The sequence below is a fragment of the Diabrotica undecimpunctata genome, chromosome 1 (assembly GCF_040954645.1).
Source record: "Diabrotica undecimpunctata isolate CICGRU chromosome 1, icDiaUnde3, whole genome shotgun sequence".
Classification (NCBI taxonomy): Eukaryota; Metazoa; Arthropoda; class Insecta; order Coleoptera; family Chrysomelidae; genus Diabrotica; species Diabrotica undecimpunctata.
Window position 1 is genome coordinate 37,138,538 of NC_092803.1, and position 8,056 is coordinate 37,146,593.

Below are 8,056 nucleotides of genomic sequence, written 5' to 3' on the forward strand. Positions count from 1 at the left end.
TTACAACAAGAGGTAAGTGCGCTAAGAATTGTGTCGAGATGTGTCAATTGATCGTTCATATCGTCGGCTGTATGCAATGGTGGTACAACAAAAAAACTGTTAATTTTTCAAAACAGGGGTTTAAAGTTTGTGTGCCAATAATTTTGTCTTATTTGTTTTACTACATATGGATTGCGATTCTTAAAAAAAATAATTGTGGTGTATTTGGGAGAGCGTTAGGTAGCCTTTAATGAATTGTGACACAGACTTTTAAAATCAACCCTTATTTTGAGTTGTGCCACTATTGCACATCAACATTTTGTCTTTCAAGACTAATAAATGCAAAGACAAAATTGTCATTTTTTTGTTATTCCTATCGACTGAAATAAAGGTTCAATAAAGAATACTATAAGTTACTTGAATGAGAAATTTGTGTTTATTAACAACTATAAGAAGTACGAAATAAAAAAAGTGTATATTGATAATGATAGGAAAAGTTATGATTAACAATGCTTTAAATGTCGGTAGAAATCAGCGTGAATTCGTGAAACACTCTTGTCTTCACAAAGGTAAGGTATTTTTTCTTCTTTTTAGTTATTGGCAGGCTACCAGTGTAAGCCTTTTCTAGTTCTATAATATCGATGCTTTCTAAACCTTTTCTTCTTGTTTTTTTTTTCTTGTTGGTATTAATTGATCTGTACTTCTCTTGTGCAAATGAGGTTTTAAAATAGTAGTGAGTACCAGAACTTTTTTTTAACATGAATTTCAGAAATATCGTTGAAATGATAACATTGAAAATTGTCGCTGTTTTAGTATTTAATTTTTTCAGGTCAAAAAAATCATTATGACATAATTCGTGTACTTCGAACGGTTGTTTAAAACGAGCAGTTCGGATTAGCATAGCATAATAAGTCGGTAGATAAATAGGCCCACCTTTAAAAGCTTTAGTGATATTTTTTTCTATTATAGAGTGGCAGTTGTCGCCTTCATTTTGAGTATGGCCGACAAATAGCGATGAGTTATAGAAGAGATTTTGAAATAATTTACAGCGTACTGATACATTGAAATTAGGAACTTTTTTTCCTTGGCCACCATAATTGTCTGAGTAAAATATAAATTTCAAATCGTCAGAATCTGTTTTTATAGATGTTTCTTTCAAACACATCAGCAGGTACGATCCCATTTCTACTGCCTTCTCCTTCGTGTCAAACATAACTATGCATACTTCGCAGTCCCTTTTTCTGAAGTTCCCATATAGAGAAATGCTATGTTGACAGCTTAGATTTATAATAGAAAGCAGAAACGTCTCCTTTTGGTGTAGGTAGAGCAGCTTGTAGGTCAAAACAAGCAACTTTTTGTAAGTTAATTACATTTTCTTTGTCAAGTTTTTTTAGCTCCAGGCTTAAGTTTTTCTCCTTATAACGGTTCTTATAAGCATCTTCTAGGACTATTTTTTCTTCACTGCTCCAATTTTTGTATTTTTCATAATACTGACATTGATTTTTGGGTAGAAAAGAATGTATAGTTAAATTCATATTTAAAAAGTTTACGATATAAATCAATTTTTACAAATTCATCATTGTCTCTTTGGCAATCAGCTTTATAATCATTGGACAGATCTGTCAATGTTTTACCTCATTCTATATATTTTTGAGGCACTACTTGGACAATAGTGACTCCCCATTGTCGGAATTAAAGGTGTTTACGAATCCTGTTCATAGTTTCGTTACAAAATGTTTTATGCACGCTATGTTTACCTCTTTGATCGTTGCTTATAAAGCCACTTTCCGTCTTCCCAATAACAGTTTGAATACATCTATCAGTAACTCCAACGGTGGATATAAAAAATCTTTTGCACACTCGTTATTTTTTTCTGTTCACGGTTTTCAAAATAAAATGCATGATTATAACCACAGCTTGATATGTTACCTTTATCTACATATCTCAGAATATAACTTCGTTGTTCATTTATAATTCCCATTGACCAATATTTTTCATAGATCTGCGTTCTCTCTTGTAACGTAAATTTTTCATCACATTTCAGTCTACATGGATTACAAGATGGACCTAAACTACAAGCCAAAAATGGTCAGATTTGTAGGTTTTGGTTGGTTCTGCTTTAAGGTATAGTGCGGCGGCTAGTCTTTTCCGATACCTATATAATTAAATATGTAATTAAAAATATTTATTTTTTACTTAGATATTTATATAGGTACCGTTAAATTAGGGCATATGTGCTAAAATTAATTTTGGATATTTTTTATTAAAATTTAACCTGTTAGGTACCGCATGCTTACATTGATAACTGATGTTGAATAGCCTTTATAAAAATCGTCCAACGTTTTCTACTAAATCAATTATTTGGAATTATACATTAAATTAATATTAATATCATTACTTACATTACTCCTGCTCGAGATAGGATTAATTCACTTCTTTTCTGATAAACTTTTGGATCTGACATTTTTAAAACAATAAATTTATTCCTTTTATTTAATGTGACACAACTCCAAAACTCTCACGGATACGGTTTAAAAATATCTAAAATTGTCTGCTATAGTGGCACAACTTCAAAGTGCCGGTATTGCATAGAAACTTGATATCAACACGGTTCGACTTCCACTGCACAACTAAAAAGTGCCAGTATTGCAAGAAACAATTAATCTCAACCGACAACATGTCATAGCGACACTAATGACGTCTAGCGGACATTTTGCTATTATTATTGTGCCAATTTTGCAGGTCATTAATAAGGCTTTTTAAGCCCTCTGGCGATGCTAACTCAATCTTGTCAATTTTTGAATTAAGCCACTATTGGATACAGCCGAAGATATACATATTTATAACTATATAAATTTAATTTTTTGTCGCTTCAATTAATTAACCAGCCAATTTTGTATTTCCTACATAAACACCATGAAAAGACAATATTTACCGTTACGTAGTCATTTGACTCATAGCAAGGAATAGTTTCTAAATTAGTTTTAATATAATTTGATCTTTATAGATTTCTTAAAAAATGTAGGGTTAAGTAGTCCATCCTCATTAATTCTATGTATGTATCGATATATATTCAGGGATTCTACAGTATTCACTGCCTTCCCTCGCTCAACCGTTTCCATCTTTCTTTGTTGTCCCATTCTCCATCGTTTAGGCCTCTCTTACTTATGGCGTCGTCTACTTCGTTCCTCCAGGATCTTAGGGGTCGTCCTCTTTTCCTCCTTCCTATGGGCTCCATTCGGCCCTATTCTCCTTATCCATCTGTTGTCGCTAGTTCTTCTTACATGACCATACCACTTTAGTCTTTTTTTGTTCTATATGTTAGTATATCTGTTTCTATAGATGTTCTTTGCTTTATTTCGTCATTACTTCTCCTCTCCATTCTTGTTACTCTACAGAATCTTCGCAGGCATTCCATCTCTGTTGCTACTATCTTACTGCTGTTTTTCTGGTTTATAATCCAATTTTCTGCCCCATATGTCATAATACTTTGCACTAATGTTTTATAAATCTGTGTTTTTGCCTTCATATTTAGGTGTCTATCCCACTATAGGTACTGAGTTAAGTTGTCGGATTGCTGTTCTTGTTTGTCCTAATCTTTGTTTAATTTCTTCCTCTGTTGTTGCCTTTTTAGTGATTATAAACCCCAAGTATTTGAATTTATCCTTTCCTTTGATTGTTACGTTGTCGTCAATCTGCAGATCTTCTATGTCTTCTTCACTTGTAGATAGGTACTCTGTTTTCGCGAGGTTAATATCTAGGCCAGTCTTAGTATATTCTTCTTGTAGTTTCTTCATCATGTAACTGAGGTCTTCTTGGTCTTGTACAATCACTACTTGATAGTCTGCAAAGCTTAACATATATGGATATTCGTTTCGTACCGGTACTCCCATGCCTTCGCATTTTCTTTTCCATGCAGTCAAGGCTTTCTCTAAGTATATTTTGAATAGGGTTGAAGATGTGGACAACCCTGCAGCAGCTCTTTTGTTGTGGTGAAGTCTCCTATGATTCTTGTTCTCATTTTAATGCACACTTTATTATTTTTATACAAAGCCTTTGTAGCTTTTATGAGTTCTGTCTGTATATCTAATTTGTACATTGCCTCTCATAGTTCTGACCTTGGTACAGTCATACGCCTTTCTCAGGTCCACAAATGCTAAATGTATATCTCTATTTTTTGCTTTTTTCTTTTCTTATAGTTGTTCCAGTGTATATATGTGGTCTATGCCTGATCCTCCCCGATTTTGCCTTTTATCGGTTACTCTATTTTTCTCGCAGTATCTTCCCATATAATCTTACTATTGATGATATTACGCTTATTCCTCCGTACTTTTCGCATCTTTTTCTATCTCTTTTCTTAAATATAGATGTCATATATGCCTCTGTCCATTCCTTTGGGAGCTGTTCTCCATTCATGGCTTTCTGAAATATCCATTTTATCATCCGGTGTAATTTTTTTGAGCAGTACTTTATAAGCTCAGGTGAGATGCCTCCAGGTCCCGGTGCTTTCTTATTTTTGATTGCTTTTATGGCCGTTCTCATTTCCCTATCTGTTATTTCTATTTCTTGTTGTGGGAATCTGTTTCGTCTTCGCCTGTTTTCTTTTCCAATGAATTGTGGTCTTTGTTCTGTTAACAGTTTCTTGTAATAGTCCTTCCATTCTTTGTCCTGTATATTTCCCAATTTAATTTTTTCTTTTGAGTTGTGTTTCAATCCTCTCAGTACTTTCCATGATTCCGAAGTTCTTGTAGCTCCTATGTAAGTTTCAATATTTAAGCAGGTTCTTTCCCATTCTTCATTCTTTTGTTCTGTTATTTGTTTTTTCACCTCTCTTTTTCTCTATATTCTTTATAAACTTCATCGCTGTTTGTAGTCAGCCATTTTCTGTATAGTTGCTTTTTTTCTTCAATTATCCTTTTTGTTGGTTCATTTATTTCATAATAGTGCTGTTTATTTGTTATATGTTCTTTCTCTCCAAGGGTTTCGACTGCTGCTTGTTTTATACTCGCCTTTATATGCTCGTATATTTCTTCGATGTTGCCGTATCTGAATTCTATTAATTTTTGGTCTAGACGTTGTTTGTATAGTTTTCTTATTGATTTTTCTTGGGGTAGTTCTATATTGTATTGTTTTTCTCTTATAGTGTTCAACGGTTCTTCTGTAGAGGGGGTCTTGTTATGTTTCCAATTAATACCCATTTTTGCTGTCAGTAGTTTATGGTCAGTTCCACATTCTGCTTCTCTTCTGACTCTCACATCTTTTATCTTTATTGTGGTATCTTGTTTGAGTATTAAGTAGTCTATTACCGATTTCAGCTTTCGTGATTCTTGCGTCCATGTATCGAATTTTCTATATTTCTTTCCCACTGTCATTTGTTTTAGTTAAAGTGCCCTTTTTACTATAAATTTGTATAGTTCTTCCTTCTCCGGGTTTATACTCTTTAGTTTACTTGTCCACTAAAAACTATAACCTCTTTATATGGATAATTTGTCTCCAAATATCTCTTTTTTCGCTGCATAAATTGATTGTTTTAATAGCTCATATAATTTCTTTTTTGTATATTAATTTGTATACGTTCGCGGTGCAAATAAAACTACAGTTAAGACAGATTTATTTAATATTAGTTCTATGAAAATCACAACTTTTTAAGGCACAAATTTTAATCTAAAACAAAGTAAGTACAAAAACTTAACTAAGTATACAATAAATTAATGTTACTTATTCTCAGTATGAGGAATGTAAAATGGTTATTCTAGAAAAATCCAGTTAAAAAACAGAAACTTTTTAAATAATGTCTTAATAGTACTTTACTCCTTATCCCTCGAACACTCCACATTAATGGTAATGTCACTTTAGCATGTTTTGTAGAGGTTTTGATCCGAATAACACCGATAAATTACCTGTTTATTTACATAGTTTATTTTAAATAATCTAAATTGAAGTTGGCCTAAAAATGAACTTGACAAAAACAAAAACCATGGACAACGAGCTAGTGGATGTCTAAGATGTAATAATAAACAACACTGCACTTGAGACAGTAGATGAGTATGTATACCTGGGATAATTAATACACAAAATCTGGCTCCTTACTTCCAGAAATCCAAAATATTTTATTTATAATGACTGATTTTGTGTTAGGACGCTCTTCTTGACAACAACTAACAACATAACGCTTTGTTTATTTTGATATATGGCGTTATTTCTATAAAAGAATAATTGTTGTTTTAAAACATTTTGGATTATGATGTTATTATTAGTAGAAATATTTCTTTAATGCTTTCCTTAGTATGTATTATTTAATGTTTAGATGTTATTCTAGTTATAATTAAGGACAGTATATATTAGAATTAATATTATACAGTATTATGACGATCTTGATAATAACAAATTGGCAAAAGTTATTGTGAAATAATAATTATTTTTTTAACAGTTATTGTATTTTTATATTTCTATATAAGGATATTAGGGATCATATTAACTCAATCCCAAAAATCGAAAGCCATTACACCAGAGCTAACACCTCGAAACATTTCATTGACGGTAGTAAATCAATAGTAGAAATTCACAAGGATTATGTTGTTAAGTGCAATCTTTGTTACAGAATTTTTACAGAGGAGTACAATATTTCCTTCTTTCAGCCTAAGGATCTTTGCGATACTTGTACAATTTATAATAATTCCCAAAATGAAGAAAAAGAAAACCAAAAAGAATGCTACGAACTTAAGATAAGGAAAAAAGTAATAAAATAGTCGTTTACGACCTACAGGCGGTTTTTCAGTGCCCGAAAGGTGATGTGTCACTTTTTTACTATAAATCGAAATCAAATGTTTTCAATTTTACACTCAAATATTGCCGATTGCTTTGTATGGGATGAGTCTAGTCGAAATAGAGGTGTTAACGATTTAGGGACCTGCGTTTTTAACTATTTGTAGGCAAAATCAGTGGGAGGAAATAACATAGACGTTATTTTCTACTCGGACAACTACGACGGTCAAAAAAAGAACAAATTAATGTTGGCTGTTTACTTATACTGTTTACAAAAATTTTCTAATATCAGATACACAACGCATAAGAACTTAATATTGTTCTGAAGCTATTTTCTTGTGGCATTTTAAAGTAATTACTATTTAAATGGGAATAAGCCACAATTAAAGGTTAAAGTATGTTTATTGACGTCGAGATGTCGAGAACAATTTCCGAAGTGCAAATTGAAATGTCAATAAACGTACTTTGACCTTTAATTGTGGCTTATTCCCATTTAAATAGTAATTAGCATAAGTACTTAATTAAGGGTCACATTCAAAACGAGGGTGACTCCGCACATTCGCTCATAGAAAGGCAGGTGAAAAGACAGTTAAAAAGTGGTCCCATGTACACACCAGATTCATTCATTGCGGCAATCAAATTAGCAAGAAAAAATGGACAGTCATGTCATGTACATGAAATGTCATTTGAAGATTTTTTTAATGGAAGGACGTTTGCACACAAATGGGATTGAATTTGTGAACACAGGTTTTATACTACAAACATTCTTATAACGATAAAGATTTTAAAAAGGCCATAATAATCAAAAGGAAAAAAAATCCAGAAATCGTGGTCAAAAAAGCTTAAGGTCACAAGCCAGGAATTTCTGAACGAAAAAAAAAACGATTTGCTTGAATTATTAAACAAAAATGTTATACCGAAATACTATGCACCATTTTTTAACTCATTATAAATATTTATATATTTTTTCTTTGGTTTAAAATGTTCGATCGTCTTCTAGCATTTTGTAGCACGTTGTAGCATTAGCATAAGCATCAAAATGATATTTTTTTGTAAAGGGTATGCTTTGGTAATAAAAATGTTTACATGAATTATCTTCCATAGCCTTTCATTTAAAAATTAATACCTACTTACTTCAAGAAGAATTGCAGTAAGATAGACATAATACCAAATATTAACTGTTTTTCTTAAAAAAATTTAAAGCACTTATCAACAATAATGTCATTTTTCGGAATAATACCAAAATAGATCCAATGTTTTTTAGAAAGAACGACATAAAAAGTTATTTATTTTTCTTTAGACAAAATATTGC